We start from the raw sequence: 20,090 nt of genomic DNA, 5'->3' as shown, positions 1-20,090 counted from the left end.
CTGTGGGTCCTAAGGGGTTAATCCTGTGCATTGTGTAAAAACGCTGTTTGATCCTGTCTTCTCTGATTCTCCCCTTCTTCCAGTGTCCCCCTCTTGTCTCCTGATAAGACATATTGTGTGGAGACACTCTGCACATGCTCAGTTTGGTGTGTATGGCTAGATAGGTTTTTTTTTTTCTCTTGGGAGAGTGCATGTGATCAATACAGGGCCAATCAGCGCTGTCCAGACAGAGGTCTAGGGTTCTGCACAGGGGCGGACTGACCATTTGGAAACTCAGGCACTGCCCGGGGTCAGTAGGGGGCCCCATGAGATGCCCCTGGTACCTTTTTCATAGGCTTTTTTGAGTTTGGGCAAGGACACAGGGGCCCCATGATCCCCTATTGCCCCATAAGTTATCAGTCCGCCCCTGGTTCTGCATCCTTCTAGAGCAAAATGAAAACTCCTACAAGCTTTAACCATTTAACCAGTGCTCAGCTGCACACTGATAGAAGTCACAAGACTGCTCTAACTACTGTTGAGAAAAAGGTATTTAGCAGTTTATATTTACTAAAACAATTACATTTCCATATTCTGTGTACTGTGGGAGACCAGATATAGTGAATGTAACACTTTAATTGAACAAGGTGACGTTAGAATCTGATTGGCTACCATGCACAGCTGCACCAGATTCTGTGGGCACGTTTTAGTAAATCTTCCCCTGAGTGTCCATAGCATGTCCCCTGTTTGCCATCAGTGCATGTTTAGTTCCCATTTAGCTGCATAGCATCACTGGATGCCAGAATGCTTGCTGTTGGAAGCACAATGTCACTTATTGCACCTAGTAATGCTGTGTAGTCAACAGTGGCACTAGTTCAACTGGTTGCTGTCCTGGCACCCAGTGATGCTGTAGCCCAGAGCTTCCTAGCAACCAGTGATGCTGTGTAGTTGAAAGCACCCTAACAACCAGAGACACAAATTAGCTGACAGCATCCTGGCAACCTAGGATGTTGTTTAGCCAACAACATCCTAGCAGACTGACACTGCACAGCTAGCAGTATCCTAGCAGACAGTGAGACTGCACAGCCGGCAGCATCCTAGCAACCAATGATGTTGAGTACCCAACAGCATCCTAACTACCTGAGATGCCATGTAGCTGACAGTTTCCTAACAACCAGAGATGCCATGTAGCTGACAGCATCCTGACAAGCTGGAATTCTGTTTAACCAACAACATCCTAGTAGACAGTGACACTGCATAGTCCACAGCATCCTAGTAACCAGTGATGCTATGTAGCTGACAGCATCCTAGCAACCAGTGATGCTGAGTAGCTGAACAGCAACCTAATAGCCAGACACACCATGTAGATGACAGCATCCTGGCAACCAGGGATGCTGTTCAGCCAATAGTGTCCTAACAGACAGTGACACTGCATAGCCAACAGCATCTGAGCAGTTGAGCAGTGATGATGTCTATCCTGCATATGCACACAGGAGTCATGGCTGCGGCACAGAGCTCTGAAGAGACGGCATGTGTCCCTTCAGAGCACAATGTGCATGCACCGGTGATGTCACTGACTGCAGAAATAGTGAATATCTCCTAAACAGTGCACATTTAGGAGATATTTTAAGTATCTAAAGGTAAGCTTTATTATAGACTTACCTGTAGGTACAAGTGAACCATGGTTGTTTACTACCGCTTTAAGGACTGTGACTGCTCACATGGGGTAACAGATTTATTGACGGTCCCCTATTTTATCAGCATTATTTTTGAGGCTGCTACTATAGGGCCCAGTACTACTAGGAAAAGATATTCAGGAACCCTCCTCCCTGCATTTTTGCAACCTGCATAAATCTTAAAAATTCCTCTAGACTGGACCTGAATTTTAGCAGTGTGCAGTTATAAAAAAAAAAAAAAAGATGTGCACACCCTGTGGTCCCTCTCTGAGCACTCACCTATCTCTAGACTGAACCATCCTATTCTTTACAGTGACAGAAGCTGCTATTTTAGCCTCTGTTTGATCTGCAGTTGCCATTGTGCTGCACATGTCATCAGTTATGACATCAGTCATTTAAAGCGTAACTAAACCAATTTAACAGTTTCAAAAACCAATACATTCTTGGCACGTGCCAGGAATGTAACTCCCGTTTGCTTGTACTCTCGACCAGACTGTCAAACCTTTAAATGGCTGGTGTCTTAAGTGACCTCATGTGTAGCATCATGGCAGTTGAAGGCGAAGATGGCAGCTTCCTTGGCTGAAAAGGATAGGAGGGTTTAGTTTTGCTTTAATGGTTTGACAGTTGGCTGAGTGTTAACATAACATAGTGTTAACATAAGTATAATAGTATAATAGTAACTATGACAGTTTTCATTCAGGGCATGCCTTATAGGTCGACCTTCGCGAGGGCTGCTGTAATACACGGGTCCCCAAAGGTTGCCCTGACCTTGCAAGCCATCCAGCACCTCTGACACCCTGGGTTCAGGCATAATGCACACAGGACGAAATTCACAGACACTTGAATGCAGAAAAGCAATTGAATATTTCCTAAGAAATATTCAGTCAGCGAACAGTAAATAATGTTTTTTATGAAACCACCATCTTGTTGGACTCAAAACGTGAACACAGGTGAACTTAGCAGAGACGAACACAATGATTCCACCAGTGTTTCAGATATGCTCAGTAGGGAGCCTTTGACCTCAGGTATGAAAGGGAAACGAAAGACTTCTCAGTGTCAGCTTGTTCCCCTAAAATCCTGATGCCACAGGTCCAGAAATAACAAAACACTGTAAAAGCTAAATGTATGAGTTATACTATTACCAATTCTAAAAGTCCCCCTTCAACATATGCACAGCTATAAGCACCGAGTCTTTGGCTTGAGGAGTGACTTGGTGCAAAGAATGTCCTGGGTCTTCAGTTAGCTCAATAAGGGCCCAAAGAGATTACTGTGCAATGGCGACCAGCAATAGTAGATATTACAGGTAGATGATGATCAGTGCCCTGATGATCAGTGCCCAGCAGTGCCACCCCACCAGTGCTGCCCAGCAGTGCCGTCCACAAGGGCCCAGCAGTGCCACCCACCTGTGCTCATCAGTGCCCAGCAGTGCCACCCACCAGTGCCCATCAGTGCAGCCCAGCAGTGCCACCCATCAGTGCACAGCAGTGCTGCCAGTCAATGCCACCTATCAGTGCCGCCCATCTGTGACGCCATCAGTGCCACCTATCAATGCCGCCTATCAGTGCAACCTGATCAACGCACATCAGTGAAGGAGAAAAATTACCTGTTTGCAACATTTTATAATAGAAACAAAGAAAATCTTTTTTTTTTTCAAATTTTTTAACTCTTTTTTGTTTATAGTGCAAAAAATAAAACACCCAGTGGTGAGTAAATACCACCAAAAAAACCCTCTAGTTTTGTGAAAAAATGCTAAAAATTTCATTTGGGAACAGTGTTGCATGACTGCGCAATTGTCATTCAAAGTGCGACAGCGCTGTAAGCTGAAAATGGGCCTGGGCAGGAAGGGGGTAAAAGTGCCTGGTAGGCAAGTGGTTAAATTGGTGGGTTTAGGTCTGCTTCATGAACTGTAGGTACAGTAGTTGTTTTTTAATTTCTAACTGTATAAATCCATTAACACAGAAAGTGAATATAAAATTACAATTCAAGTAATAAAATAAAAAAAAAAGTTCAAAGAGAATTCTTCTGTGGACAATCCTTATCATCATGACCACCATGTGCAGCTATCACTGGATGCAGGTGCGTACTATCCTCCAGCATATATCTGCTCACCTCCAACAGTGTGACCTCACATTACAGGTGAAACTAGAAAAATTAGAATATCGTGCAAAAGTTCATTTATTTCCGTAATGCAACTTAAAAGGTGAAACTAATATATGAGATAGACTCATTACATGCAAAGCAAGATAGTTCAAGCTGTGATTTGTCATAATTGTGATGATTATGGCTTACAGCTCATGAAAACCCCAAATCCACAATCTCAGAAAATTAGAATATTGTGAAAAGGTGCAATATTCTCGGCTCAAAGTGTCCCACTCTAATCAGCTAATTACGCCATAACACCTGCAAAGGGTTCCTGAGCCTTTAAATGGTCTCTCAGTCCGGTTCAGTAGGAATCACAATCATGGGAAAGACTGCTGACCTGACAGTTGTGCAGAAAACAATCACTGACACCCTCCATAAGGAGGGAAAGCCTCAAAAGGTAATTGCAAAAGAAGTTGGATGTTCCCAAAGTGCTGTATCAAAGCACATTAATAGAAAGTTATGTGGAAGGGAAAAGTGTGGAAGAAAAAGGTGCACAAGCAGCAGGGATGACCGCAGCCTGGAGAGGATTGTCAGGAAAAGGCCATTCAAAAGTGTTGGGGACTTTCACAAGGAGTGGACTGAGGCTGGAGTCAGTGCATCAAGAGCCACCACTGAAGGCCGCTATTGAAGCATCCTGGTCTTCCATAACACCTCAGCAGTACCACAGGCTGATAGCTTCCATGCCACGCCGCATTGAGGCAGTAATTGCTGCAAAAGGGGCCAAAACCAAGTACTGAGTACATATGCATGCTTATACTTTTCAGAGGTCCGATATTGTTCTATGTACAATCCTTGTTTTATTGATTGCATGTAATATTCTAATTTTCTGAGATTGTGGATTTGGGGTTTTCATGAGCTGTAAGCCATAATCATCACAATTATGACAAATCACGGCTTGAACTATCTTGCTTTGCATGTAATGAGTCTATCTCATATATTAGTTTCACCTTTTAAGTTGCATTACTGAAATAAATGAACTTTTGCACGATATTCTAATTTTTCGAGTTTCACCTGTATACAATGTTTTGGTCTAACTGCACTTTTGGTCATAATAGTATGGACTCTGAAGTTCAACTTGCTGAATAGTAGCTCCAAAAACCCCCACTCCAGATAACCGCCTAGGATTAGCCGTGTTTCTCATAAACAAAAGCTAAACATAGTGCTTTATCCTTTAAAACTTATTATTGCACAATATTCGTTAATAATGAACTCACATTCAATAGGCGCAAAACCGCACCAGGTATAATGAGCATCCAGTAATTAACTCCTTAAACACCAGATGGTAGTATTATCCCCAGCAGCACAGAACAGTACATCAAATAAAGGCTCCAACTCATCACAATCCTGTATATTAATAGGCAAAAGGTGGGCCCTGAATGTGTAATGCAATTACCTTACAGTTATGGATGATCCTGGAGCAGTAAATGGCTCTGGGGGAGGAGCATGCGGATGACGTCACAACGTTGCCACGATCAACACAGCGGTATACAGAGCCATTTACTACTCATAACTGTAAGGCATTACTGGATGCTCATTATACCTGGTACAGTTTTGCACCTATTGAATGTGAGTTAATTATTAATAGATATTGTGCAATAAAAAGTTTTAAAGGATAAAGCACTATGTTTAGCTTTTGTTTACGGGGAACACGGCTGATCCTAGGCAGTTATCTGGAGTGGGAGTTTTTGGAGCTATTATTCAGCACGTTGAACTTCAGAGTCCATACTATTGGGACCAAAAGTGCAGTTAGACCAAAACATTGTATAATGTGAGGTCACACTGTTGGAGGTGAGCAGATATATGGTGAAGGATAGTACGCACCTGCATCCTGTGATAGCAGCACATGGTGGTCGTAATGATAAGGACTGTCCACAGAATTCTCTTTGTTTGGACTTTTTTTATTATTTGAATTTAAATTTTATATTCACTTTCTGTGTTAAGGGATTTAGACATAGGTTGTGTGCACTAGCGGCTACCGCATATATATACTCATGAAATGTATCTTTTGACCATAGTAAGTACTTGAGGTACATTTATATGTTTTTGAATTTGTTGCAGAAATAGCAGCCAATTGTGAAGTGGAACTTGGCATCATATATTTTTTTAAACGGGAACCTCTGGTATTTTGTATATTATAACTAGGAAACTCTGGTAACATTTTATTATTCTGTCTTTTTTAAGTGTGTATATGGGCAGTGTAGAGCAAGAGCATCCTTGCTGACTCCTCTAAGCTGTAAGCCCACTGGGTTCTTGGTCTATGCCTGGCAATGAGCGTGGACACTTGCCCTGCACATGGGATACCTTTCTGTGTGTGCACACACTCACCAATGCCTTGAACTGGACGGGGGCTGAGTTCAGTTGAATTCAACCTTACGGCTTAAAAATTAGAGATGAGTTGTAAAAGGTGTGTAGTGATGTGTGGTGTCCCATGTCCCATGTCACTAAAAACTTTTAAATTTAGGAGGGACACCGCAGAGCCCATGCCCTTTCCAGCTGTCCAGCGTACCTCTGCCATCTCACTCCTAGTGACAGAATGGGGTCCCACTGAGCACCTAGCGCAGACCTCATGTGTACCCACACAGCTAGGTTGCGGGTCTCCTTAAAGCAGAGCTCGACCCAAAAAGGGAAAGTTCCGCTTTAATAACTAGTCCCCCACCTTTGGGAAGCGGGGGGGAGGTACCTGAGTTTGACAAGTACACGTTCCCGCTTCCGCTCCGAACGCCTAGGCAATCGGAAGCAGAAGTTCTCCTCCCCCCCTCGCAGTCTTCTGGGACACGTGACAGGTCCCAGAAGACTGCAAGACCATTCACCATGCACAGCGCTACTCGCGCATGCGCAGTGTGCACCTGGCTGTGAAGCCACAAGCTATCACAGCTGGGTGCCTACACTTAAGATGCCTGCGCCGGGGACTTAAGTGCTCACACTTAAGATGCCGGGGACAGAGCTGCTGACCTTTATTTTTTCACAGACTGGAGCTCTGCTTTAAAGTGAGTTGGGTCCTGGTTACTATGGGAAACCACTGGGGAGGGAGCCAGAACACCCACCCCCTCACTACCAGAGGAAACCTTACCCTACCCAGGTACCACACTTCATAACAGGCTGCTGAAACACTATACACCAATCCTTGGTTACCCGTGGCAACTGCTTATTTCCTCCACTCCTGATGTCAAGTTAACCCCTTGTAACAGGCTTTTTTCATACCCCATACTGTATGTGTAATTGCCATTTACCCTTTATTCACCCCTTTGTGAGTAACTTCAGACCAGGCTCAGGAGCTCAGGAAACAGTTTAACAAACTACTGAACTTGTAGTGCACGTACATACTGTAACACGAACATCAAAGTGCAATGCCCCCGAGCCACAACTTGAAGATGAGTCCGTGCTAAGTGACATCTGTCAAAGAGGGGGGGGGTGTAGGCAGGTGTGGTCTGCTTCCTCCATTGTAGGTGGTGCTTGACCTGAGTGGTACTGTTTCTGGAGGGGAGGTCAAGAGAATCCTGGTCTCTCTTTGATTTCTTGGGCCTTGTGTCTGATCCGGCATACCTTAAAAAGGTGAGAGTCCATTACTTGGTGCCAGTCCATAATGTGGCGATTTTCTCTCCATTTCGTTTGCAGAGAATGAAAACTTGTATTGATGGAACTGCTCAACTTTACAAACAGCCCAGCAGGAAGTGCACCACACCTGACAACACTCAGTTCTGTGCATCTTGGAGATGCAGCAGGTTCAGATGCACTGACAGTGTTTGTCTTGAAGGGCGGAATCTGGCTGATCCGGTCCCAATGGGGAGGTTTCCAAAAAGGGTGGCATATCCCTACCCTGTCCCGACTCATCTGGAACCTCTTTCTGCCGCTAATCACTTTCCTTGTCAGATGGGTGCTCTTTCCCTGCACTATCAACCAGGGTCACCTGGATGCAGCGCAGCCAACTGGAACACTGCCCCAGAGGCCCAAGAAATCAAAGAGAAACTAGGTTTCTCGACTTCCCCTTCAGCAGCAGTACCACTCTGGTCAAGCACCACCTACAGCATGCACAGGTGTCAAACTGGCAGCCCTCCAGCTGTTGCCAAACAAGTCCCATGAGGCATTGCAAGATTGACAGTTACAAGCATGACTCCCAAAGGTAGAGGCATGAGGGGACTTGTAATTTCATAACAGCTGGAGGGCCGCCAGATTTACACCCCTGACCTACAGTCGAGGAAGCAGACCGCACCTGCCTACACTCACCCTCTTTTCGATAGATGCTATCCTCAGCATCACAGTACAGCAAGAATAAAAACAAAAATTTGCAAACAGAAGCAAGATTAAGGAAAAGTAGCAAAACAAGTTCAAACGACATGGCTTGGCTTTCAGTAGAGTCACTTTTCACGGACTCATCTTCAAGTTGTGGCTCGGGGGCCATAGGTGGCAGGGGGTCACATGCGTTCCCCACTCCCTCCTTGTCTGGGCCCAAGTCTGTGTCTCCTGACCCATTAAAACAGTCGGTCATGGTGGATGGGGTCACCAGGTCTCCCATAAATCCAGCATCAGAGTTTTTGGAAGCTGGGGGCGCAAGCACCAGAGGAGGCAAAAACTACTCGTGCCTCGTACATTGGTGGAAGATCTACAGGGTCACATGCCTCTTGGGCATCAGCAGGCTTTTTGAAGCAGTCACCAATAAGCACGCAGGGTCTCAGCATTTTTCGGTGAAGTCACCTCTTAATGGGATTGGGTCCCTGGGAGACCAAGCCATATACAGTACTGGGGTAGGTGGGAAAGGCTACACAACTACCTGGCACAGGGTATGCTTCCATTTGGGCTCCAATTTGCTACCTCTAACGCTTTTGGTATTTTTCACCAGCACTCGGTCCCCCAGTCACAACAGTAGCTCTTCCAGGGCAGAGTCAGGTGCCATTTGTGTGTGTCTGTCTAGGACCAACTGCTTGGTCCGCTGCATTCACTCCCAATGTTCCTGCACCCACGAACTGGACACCTGGGCCAGAAGGTGTTCCAGGGACCCCAAAAGGAGGTCCACAGGCATCTGGCTGTATCACCCAGACATTACAAAGAAGGGTGTGTGGCCGGTGGCCCGGTGGAAGGCGTTGTTGTAGTCCCACACTACAGCCCCCAAATGTTGAAGTCATCTGTTCAAGGGTCTGCAGCATCCCCAGTAATGTACGATTGAACTGAACACAGTCTCCATTACCCTGGGGTTATAGGGAGTTGTATGGGACTTCCACATGCCAGTGAGTGGACAAAGTTCCATCATGATTGTGGATTTAAAGTTCAGTTCCTGGTCTGAGTGGATATGCTTGAGACAGCCATAGGGCTGAATGATGTGCTCCCAGAAAAGCTTGGCCATGATGGTAGCTATTTGGCCTTGGTGGGTCTTACCACCGCAAATTAAAATAGGTGAGGAAAATCAGTGGGTACTGGTACCCAGAGGGCACGCTGGAAACCATCAAAAACATCATGGTTACCAATTCAAAAGGTTCAGAGGTAGTAATTGTCATGGGGGATATCTGTTCAGAAGGAACCTTGTGCACTGTGCAGCTCTCACACTCTTGGCATGCTTTGTATACCCGGTCTGACAGGCGGGGGCAAAATAAGTACCCTCTGAACCAGAGACTCAATCCGATCTGCCCCAAAATGGCTGCCTGCTGCCTGCAGCACCTGACAGACTTGCAGAATATGTAATTGTGGGACCATGACTTGGAGGATGTCCTGCTGTTCAGTAGGCATATACACCTGATAATATAATACCCTGTCTTGCATCTCAAGCCAATCCCACTACCATAGGATTGCCCATCACTGGAGTCGCTAAACCTGCGTCAGGTCTGGGTTTTGTGATGGATCAATGCTCATTCCTCTCGACAAAACAGTTTAGCAGCCTTTGCCTGTTCCTGGAGAGTGCTGAGGCAGCTAGTATAGGCAGAACAGGGGTGACTTCTATGTCTTTCTGGCTGGAATCCACATCCTCCCCAAGGCACTCTACCAGAAATCGGGACAGAGCTTCAGCATGCCCATTGAGCTTTCCGGGGCAGTAATGGATTTTGAGTCTGACATGAGGCCCACCTTTGCTCCAGTTTTGCTGTGTCCAGGTAGACCAGGGGTGTCAGGGATGCGGGTATGACCAGAAGTGTGTGGACTGACACAGGGAAACGCAGGTTTCAGATATATAAATAATATAATTTATTGAGACTAACAATACAAACGCAGTGCAAAACTAAACATAACACAGTGCAAGTAAACGTAACCAAACCTCCAACAGATAACAAACATACGATACAAGAGTAGTCAGGCAGGCCGGGTCATAGCAAACGGAGTACCAGGAGCAGGCGGGAGAGTGGTCAGGACTAGCCGAGGTCAGTACAGGCAGAGTTCAGGCAGCGTCAGGACAGGCAGAAACAGGATCAGGAAACCAGGGCCAAGCAAACAGTACAACAAGGCACTGACTGCAGGTCTGGCCATCCCTTAAATACACCACCTGCAATCAGCCCCAGGTGATGGCTAATTACCGAAATGAGCCTCTGGTTGTTGAGAGCACCCGCTGGCCAGCCCTGGTACTGCAGCCCACAAGGCAGGTGAGTCCCACCACTATTGGCAAGTCCATTCCTGACAAGGGGATTGTTGTTGGTGAAAACTATGTCGGCCCCAGTGAGATATTCCACAAAGTCTTCTGTGACAGTCCAGAATAGGGTGAGCAACTCAAGTTTAAAGGAGCTGTAATTATGGGGAATTTTTGTCTGTGGGATGCAGGCTGTGGCTGGCATACACAATCACCCTCTCGCAACCATCCTGCACCTGAGCCAGGATGGCTCCTAGACTCTGGAGACTCCTGTCTGTATACACCTGGAACAGCTTGGTGTAGTCTGCATATGCCAGCACAGGTGCGGAAGTCAGTTTCTGGTTTAGCGTCTTAAAGGCCTACTGTTGAGAGTCGTGCCACTGGTCCTGTATAGAGGGTGAGAGCCCACTTCTCTCCTGAGCATTATGCCCACTCAGTAGTTGGGTAAGCTATCTGGGCAAACTTGGGGATGAACCAAAGATAGTACCCCACCATCCCCAAAAAGGAGCGCAATTCGGTAACAGTTTTCAAGGGGTACCTGTCCTGAACAGCTTGGACCATGGCCGGGTCTGGGGACACTCCTCTGGCTTCCACAACGTGCACAAGTACTGGATATTTTGCCTCTTCAGATGGCACCTACTGGGTTTGAATTTCAGTCCATGTTGTGTTAGTCACGAGAACACCCAGTCCAGATGTTTGATGTAATCTTCAAATGTCTTGGAGAAGATGATGATGTCATCCAGGTAGACTAACATGGTTTCAAGGTTGAAGTCTCCTAGACATCTTTCTATTAAGTGTTGGAAAATTCTGGGGTTGTTGCTTAGGCCGAAGGGCATGTGGTTCCCAAGGGTGTAATAAAGGCAGTCTTTTCTGGGTACTGGTCCCTAACAGGGACTTGACAACAGCCACTAGCCAGGTCCAGAGTGGGGAAGTACTTGGCTTGTCCGAGTGCCATCAGCGACTCCTCTACCTGAGGCATCGGGTAGATTCCCCGGTGGGTGCAGGCATTAAAGAAGAACTCCAGAATAAGCAAAAAAAACACACACACATTAGTACACCCCCCTACACAAAACAGTTAAAACATTTGTCAAATTCCTTACCATTTAAGAAAAAAGTCTAAGTGAGGTTTCAGGAAGTCTTCATTGTAATTCAAAAGATAACAGCATCTACTCTGCCAAGTAGGAAGTGTAACAGCAGGGATTACATCATGTCCTCTTCTCTTTACAGTTGAAGGAAACTACAGTTACCATCAACCTCTGAAAATTGCATTGAATGTGGGTGGGTACACTAGGCCTGTACATGTTGAATATGTACTCGCCCACTTCAACATAAATCACACTACCTCATACTTTAGCTACACTGCACAGCACAACACAGTAGGACAGTTGGGTACATACTTAAAAATGTGAAGCATGCATGTGCACATTTTTTAGGTAATTCTATGCAGTCTAATTAAATATTGAATTCCCCCTCCTCTAGGTTTTCTGTTACTGGCTATGGCTGCTATCTTCAAATGCCATCTCTCCCCCTCCAGCCACAACAGCAGGTAAACTAATTGATCAGGGACTGTAGCCATAATGGTAGGTTAATTGGCTCCTGTCTAAATTGGCCCTAGTATGTGTATGCATGAATGGGAGTTAGGGACCTTAGATTGTATGCCCCTTGAGGGTTAGGGAACTTAGTCTAATAGAAAACTTGTGGGGTGACATCAAAAATGCAGTTTCTGAGGCAAAACCAAGAAATAGAGAAGAACTGTGGAATGTAGTCCAATCATCCTGGGCTGGAATACCAGTTCACAGGTGCCAGAAGTTGGTTGACTCCATGCAACACAGATGTACAGCAGTTCTCAGAAACAGTGCTTATACAACTAAATATTAATTAAGTGATTCAAAGGAAAGCAAAATCTTCAAACATTTTTCAGTTTATATAGTGAATGTTTGAGTTTGTAAAGAAGAATACAAACTGCTATTTTTTTGAACAGTCTAATATTCACGTTTCTTCAATTTGTTTACAGGAATAACACAAATTTGATATATTTTTCTTCATGTTTTGATTTGGAATAGAATGTGTAGTGTTCCCTATGCATTTGTGTGTATGGAAATAAAAGCTATCAGAAGGATTTTGAGCTTTATTCACTTTTTTCACACACTGCTATTATTTTGAACACAACTGTATATGTGCATTCCTGCTTGCATGTGCGAGCCTATGCATATTTAGCGATACCCCTATGCTCATTTCTATGAGCAATGCTATGCACATATCTGGGCGCCAGTCACCATACTGGAATTCCCTTACACATATATACTAACAAAACATTCTTTTTACATGTGTCAAAAAAAAATTAATAGAAAGTGCATCAATTATTCCAATACAAGTTTGTATCTGTACATGGAAGCCCAAGACTGCTCAGTGTGAAGGTGCTCAGTCCATAAATATCCAAATGTCTCCTGTGAAAAAGCTTCTCAACATACTAATGTGGTCTCAGTAAGTCCACCACCACAAATAATCAGCCTTTTACCAAGCCAATTGATTCCAATACAGAGATCAATATGCACTTGAATGTATGCATTTAAGCAACGGTCATCAACTATATCAACTGGGGGCCTAGCCGGTAATCTCACATGTATGGCAAGACCGGTATCTCAGCGTTTGTATCTAGTGTGCACTCTTGTACCTGTTCATTTTGTAAGTACCGTTTAACACTGTTTGCGGCTGCTTTGGCTTCGCTTTGGAGGGATATTCTACTGTAGAAGCTGTAAGAAGAATAAGTTTCCCATCTTACCTGGTATATCGTGGTTGTGAGAGGTCAGATGGTTGATGAGAGCATGGCCAGCGTTGCCTAAATACATACATCCAAGCACATATTGATCTCTGTATTGGGATCAATCAGTTCGGTAAGAAGCTGATTTTTTGTGGTGTGGTATCACTGGGACCACACTTGTATGTTGAGAAGCATTGAGCACTGTCATGTATAGATACAAATTTGTATTGGAATAATTGATGCACTTTATATTGACTATTTTGATGCACTTGATGCACTTTATATTGAATATATTTTGTAGACACATGTAAAAAGAATTTGTTTTGTTGGTATATATGTGAAGTAATTCTCATATTGGAAAAAAGGGTACAGCACCTACACAGAGAATATATTTTATGTGGTTGAGTATTTTTTATTGTTTCACTAAGCGCAAAATACCCTTCACTTTACTTTTTTTACCTTTTACAGTTGGGAGTCCATGACTAGTGGAAGTCCATAGCTTGGCAGACTTCAGGAAGCCGGCATCTTCGGGTGGACTGCAAGACCCAGCAGTCCCCCTCGGTAGTACGGTGTCACAGCATTTCAGCAATCAGACCCAAGAAAAGTCCTTGGTACCTGGCCTTCCCCCACTGTTATATCTTGTATATCACAGGGCAGGTAGGCTGGGTTCAGAAAGCCCCAAAAACAGAACAATTTAGCCCCTTACCCCTCCCTGGGGCAGCAACTGTAGACTACTTACTGTAGGAAACCTGCCTACATATCCTGTGACCAGCTAGTCAGGACTCACATGGTAGCACAATCCTCCAGTAAAAACAGAAAACTGAAGTCTCTTTTAATAATGCTTAGGAATGTTTTTCTAGTAGTGTGGTGTTATTCTTCCTTACTGTAATGAAGTGTTATTCTGTCTTGTTGTTGTAATTATGTACCTCTGATAACAGCATTATTTTTTTTGTAAAGTTCCTTTGTGTGTGTTAGAAGACACTGTTGGTAACATGGTCTTGTGCATTATTAATGAAAAACCTCCGTTAATGTGGCTTTTTCTGTTTTTATCCTTTGATAATTTTTTCCTTTTTAAACCATTCACAAGGCTGTATTTTTTTTTATTAACATTTCACAAATAACATTGTTATATTGTAATTTGCAACCAGGTATCTCTGGTAACATGGCACTATTCTGTCATTTGTATCAAAGTGTTATTTTGTTTTTTTTTGTTACCTAGTTTTATTTTGACATTCGATTCATTGACATCTCTGGGAATATGGTATTACTCATCATTATTTATCATTTTCAACATAGCGGTGCTCTGTATTGTTTGTGTAACATGCAGGGGCAGACTAACCATTTGGAAACTCGGGCACTGCCCGAGGGCCTGGGGTCAGTAGGGGGCCCCATGAGATGCCCCTGGTACCTTTTTCATAGGCTTTTTTGAGTTTGGGCAAGGACACAGGGGCCCCATGATCCCCTATTGCCTGGGGGCCCCACGAGTTGTCAGTCCGCCCCTGGTAACATGGTACCTTTGTTAAGATAGGGTTAGGGTATTCTTTGAGACAATGTACCTCTGACACCATAATATTCATATTGCCATAACCATAGAGAAGAACATCTGGTAAAGTGCATAGTTATATAGAAAAGTTCTGTTTGGTGCAAACAAATTGTAAGCTGTTTTTATTTGTTAGAGAAAAAGTCAACGTCTTTCACAGCATGTAGGCGAGTTGCTTACTATTAGTCGGTTGCTGCCCTGGCCAGGTGGGAAGCAGATATTATCTTTTGCCATTGGTCCTGGTCTAAATTTGCGGGCTTTTTGGGTTTGACCCAATGGTCCTGCACAATTATAAAAAGGACAGGGGTCTGGATCTGAGGGCCGTTGTCAAGCAGAGTTTTGCTTAGCCTGAGCAAAATGTGAGAGGTTGAGAAGTCCTGAGCCCTGCGCCCAGTTCAGCTTCTGGAGCATTGCCACTATGGATTATGCCAAATATGGACTACACCTGAGCAGGTAAGCTGGGGAAGCCAAAGCCTAGTTAGGTTCCGTGTTAGGCAAAGACTATTGCCTTCTTTGAAATGTTTCGATGCCTGATCTGAAGTTATCGAAGGGGCATATGCAAGTAAAGGGTACACTACACATAGGGGGAGATTTACTAAAGCTGGTTTACTCAGAATCTGGTGCATCTGTGCATGGTATCCAATCCGCTTCTAACCTCAGCTTGTTCAATTAAGCTTTAGCAATAAAACCTGGAAGCTGATTGATTTCCAAGCAAAAGTGCACAACTTTAGTAAATAAACCCCATCGTCTATAGCTCGGGTAAAAAAAAACAAAGTAACACTTTGATACAAATGATAGAACAATGCCATGTTACTAGAGATACCTGGTTATAAATTACAATATAACAATGTTATTTGTGAAATGGGGTATGAAATCAGCCCTGCAAGAGTTCCTGCAGTGCCCACATGGAAGAAAAATATAATTTGAAATATATTTTAAAAATATTCTTCTCAAATACATTGCCATATATTTGAAATGCTACAATTTTGGTCATATTCAATATATTTAAAAATATATATATATATATATACACACACACACACATATATACACACACACACATATACTGCATGTTGAAATGCGTTTTTATTATAATATATTATATATATATATATATATTTTTTTTTTTTTAAATACATTTCAAATATACTGTATGTCTTTAAAAATACAAATCTACATTTTTGGAATGCATTTACAAATATATGTAAACATATATGTTAAAATGACTTTTTTTTTATATGTGTGTGTGTCTATATATATATATATATATATATATATATATATATATAAAATAGTTTTTTTCTAATATATTGAATATGACCAAAATTGTAGCATTTCAAATATATTTGGGAAGAATATTTTTAAAATATATTTTTCTTCCATATGGGTGTGCAGTACAGCAAGTGGTTACCAAGAGTAATGGAGGTCTCGTAACCAGCGTCAGCAGCTTGTTGTGAAGCATGGTACCAGTGATAGACAGTGTGTACTCTAGCAGTGAGAAGGTTGCTGTCAGTACCCCTTTCTCAGTGGTCTGTCTCCCATAGTGATGGGAGCAGATCAGCACGGCAGAGGCCCTTGGCCTAGCTACTTGGTACAAAGTGTAAGAGTTGGCAAAGAGCACTGTGAGGTCTGTGCTAGGTGCTCAACAGAACTCCCATTCTGTTTCTGTTACACAGACGAGTGAAGCGGGCATAGGCTCAGTGTGTTCCTCCTAAATGCAGCAAGCTACAGTGAAGGTGTGCTTTGCCACAGGAAGAGAGAGAGTTAACTGGAGTCCAGTTTATTGTTCAGTGCACAATAAGTGTACAGCCATCTCTAAGTTGGAGGCTGCCTTAAGGTTGAGTTATCCCTAAAATCGGCCTCTGCCCTGTCCCAGGGCCTTGATGAGCTCAACACAGTAAAGGTACCCCATGTGCAGGGCGAATGACCCCATCCAAGGTGCCTAGCCCAGAAGAATCCACCCTAGGGGTAGGGCTCCCATCATTCCCCAGACAAGCTTATGGGATATAAATTCCAGCTACTGCAGCCATTCAGCAATTAGAGTGATTCTGCTTGATGGGACAGCAGTGACTGGGCACATGAGCTGTCACCAAGCTCTAGGTCTTCCTTTGCTGTGTTCTGCGTGTGGGTCGGGCACAGCTTAAGCTCTAGTCATTGTGGTTGACACTGTGCGAACAGGCATTGCCCTTCCATTGGGGTGCCATAAGCTTCAGCCACATAAACCTATAGACCAGCGGTTCTCAACTGTGGGTCGCAACCCCTTTGGGGGTCGAACAACTCTTTCACAAGGGTCTCCTAAGACCATCGGAAAACACATATTTCCGATGGTCTTAGGAACCGAGACACCGCTCCGCTATCAGTCTCCAGACGGGTCCGCCCACATGGAGATACGTCCACATTTCCCTGGACCGCGATGTGTGCGCGGGATGACATGCTGCCCCTGTCATCTGGCCACATCCCCGGGATCACTCAACAGCTCCGCCTCCTCGCCAGTGATTGGCCGCCAGAACTGTAGCTTAGGAGAGGCACACAGGCGGCCAATCACCAGCGAGGAGGAGGAGCCGAGCAGCAGCGCGAAGATCAAAGAAGATCGAGCAAGGGAGCGGCCGGAGAAGGAAGACAGCTGACAGGTAAGTGTCTGTAGCGTGCAGACGGTGCTGCTGCAGCCAGGTATGCTGGCTGTAGATGGGAGAGGGAGGGAGCGAGCCCAGGCTGGAGTAGGAGTCAGCAAGGTAAGCATCATTGGTGTCAGTAGGAGGAATAGTGCCCCATCATTGGTGTCACTAATACCAATGATGGGGCACTATTCCTCTCACTGACACCAATGATGGGGCACTATTTCCCCCCCCCGCTGACACCAATGATGGGGAACTATTCCTCCCCCCACTGACACCAACGATGGGGCACTATTCCTCCCCCCACTGACACCAACGATGGGGCACTATTCCTCCCCCCACTGACACCAATGATGGGGCACTATCCCCCCCCAATGACACCAATGATGGGGCACAATTCCCCCCCACACTAGTATCAATGATGGGGCACTATTCCCCCCCCACTGACACCAATGATGGGGCACTATTCCTCCCACACTGACACCAATGATGGGGCACTAATCCTCCCACTGATACCAACGATGGGACACTATTCCTCCCACTGACATCAGTGATGTGGCACTACTCCTCTCACTGACACCAATGATGTGGCACTACTCTTCCCACTGCAAAATTACAGTTATGAAGTAGCATCAAAAATAATTTTATGGTTGGGGGTCATCACAACATGGGGAACTGTATTAAAGGGTCGCGGCATTAGGAAGGTTGAGAACCACTGCTATAGACCAAAGACTCCTCCAGCCATACACTTATGGAGCCTTCTAGTGGATCACTGTGGCCAGGTACATGAGCTATCAGCTACAGCCAGCCTCTTAGTGAGGTAGATGTTACACCCTCTTCTCATGAAACTGCAAATAGCTGCATTTGTACTTGGCTGTATTGCACTGTTATTCTGTAAGTGAACTTTCCTCATTCCCTGTTCTCTAGGAACATGATATATTGTATTGTCACTTTGTGGCCAAGTGTGGGAACTACTCCTAGCATCCCATTTACTATAACAGATTTTATTACTGTTATTCTCTGTTTAATACTGATTGTATGATTGTATACTATTCTGTTTTCCTTGTCAAGTTACCCTGCATTCATTCTGTAAACCCCAAGTTGCACATCACTATTCCTGAAGACCGCTAATTGGCTGGGCGAAACGTGTTGGAGGGAACTTCCACTGACGTAACTTCCAGCCCATGGAATGCACACAATGGCTGTGTTTCTGGATCTACACCAGTTTTTTCAGGTTTACATGTGAGTGTAATGACATTGTATGCATTTTAAATAAAGCGATATTATACTATTCTGGTTCCTTCCTTGTCCCCTTACATTACATTTGAAAGATTCAAGTACCCAGTGAGGATCATAAACACTGTTGTGAGAGGAAGGGTTGAGGAGGAGAAGACAGGAGTGGAGAAGAGGCTGATCACTATTGCCATTACCCGAAAGGGTGAAATCCTCAAGTGTATCCTGACTTTATTGCTGAAAGGCATAAAGTCAATACTACCTGTTGAGTGTGGGGAGACCACAGCGTGTTGCATGAAGCATGGAGAAGAAATCACATCAGTATATTGCACTGAAGAACTTTTTCCTACAATAAAGCATTTTATGTTGGATGGTTGGAATTTTATAGGAATCAGTCAGGACTGTTGAATTAATTTATATTTATTTTATTTATCTGATTCTGTTGATGAGTGTGTTGGGAAGATTGTGCAGTTTATCACTTATTTGTAAAGTTTGATGACAGCGCTGTGTAGAAGTTAACTTGTGCACATAACTGTTTGTCTGATCTTTTGGCTGATACTGGGCTCCATCCAGTTAAGCAGGTCGCATGTGGTACTTAGGTGCCTGGACACATTTTCCCTAAATATCGTATGCATTCTCAAGTTGTCAATTTACTATGCGGTTTTGGGGTAGTTACCGCAAAACGCTCCACTCTGTGTATACCACAAGAAAAGGCATTAAAGTCAATTCACAAAAGGAAATAAATAATGGAATGCATACAGTAATTAAAGCGGAGTGCCAGTCAAACCTACAAAAAATAAGTCAGTAGCTGCAAACCTGTAGCTGCTGACTTTTAAAAAACAGTCACTCACCTGTCCCACAATCCAGAAGTGTACTCACTACAGCCGCTTTCACAATCATCCTCGGTGCTGGCATTCTAAGTGTGGGCACCCGGCTGTGACAGTTTGCAGCTTTACAGCTGGGTGCCCACTGCTCATGCGCAAGTAGTGTTGCTAAATGTGAATGGCCCTGTAGTCTTCTGGGACCTGTCACGTGTCCCAAAAGACTACAGGGAGGGGGAGTGGTGGTGGTGGTGGGGTGACCTTCCGCTTTTGACCGTCTAGGTGATTACAGCAGAAGAGAGAGCAAGTACCTGTCAAAATTGGGTAACTGCTCCCCAGAGGTACCAATTCCTCATGGGGAGTGGGGACCACTGTTTAAACCGGAGCTTCCCCTTTTGGGTGAAGCTCCACTTTAAGTAGTGGTCCAAGCAAGCAGTATGTAAGGAATGTAAAAATATAATAGCCAATTTGGAGTAGTCTCTACCTTTTTTTTTTCTTTAGATAATTTCTTTCAACAGTAATACACAGAAACCTAAATATGGAAAATACAGAATTACTGGGATTGAAGTATAACTAAAGAAAAATTGATTTTTTTTTTTTTGTTTTGAATAGATTGGAGGTGGATTAGAACACCTGTCAGGTTTCTATTACTGTCTGACCCCATTAGGGAGATTCAGCCTCTCTATTTGTCCTGTTTACTGTTTAATTTTTTATTTATTATATGAACTTATAAAGCATTATCATTGAAAGTTAAAGTAAAAGAAAATCGCACATTTTGGGTT

Source organism: Staurois parvus, unplaced genomic scaffold, assembly GCF_062004578.1.
Source record: "Staurois parvus isolate SC_StPar_1 unplaced genomic scaffold, SC_StPar_1.0 ptg000053l, whole genome shotgun sequence".
Classification (NCBI taxonomy): Eukaryota; Metazoa; Chordata; class Amphibia; order Anura; family Ranidae; genus Staurois; species Staurois parvus.
The sequence above is the reverse complement of the archived record's forward strand: the minus strand, read 5'-3'. Positions refer to the sequence as shown.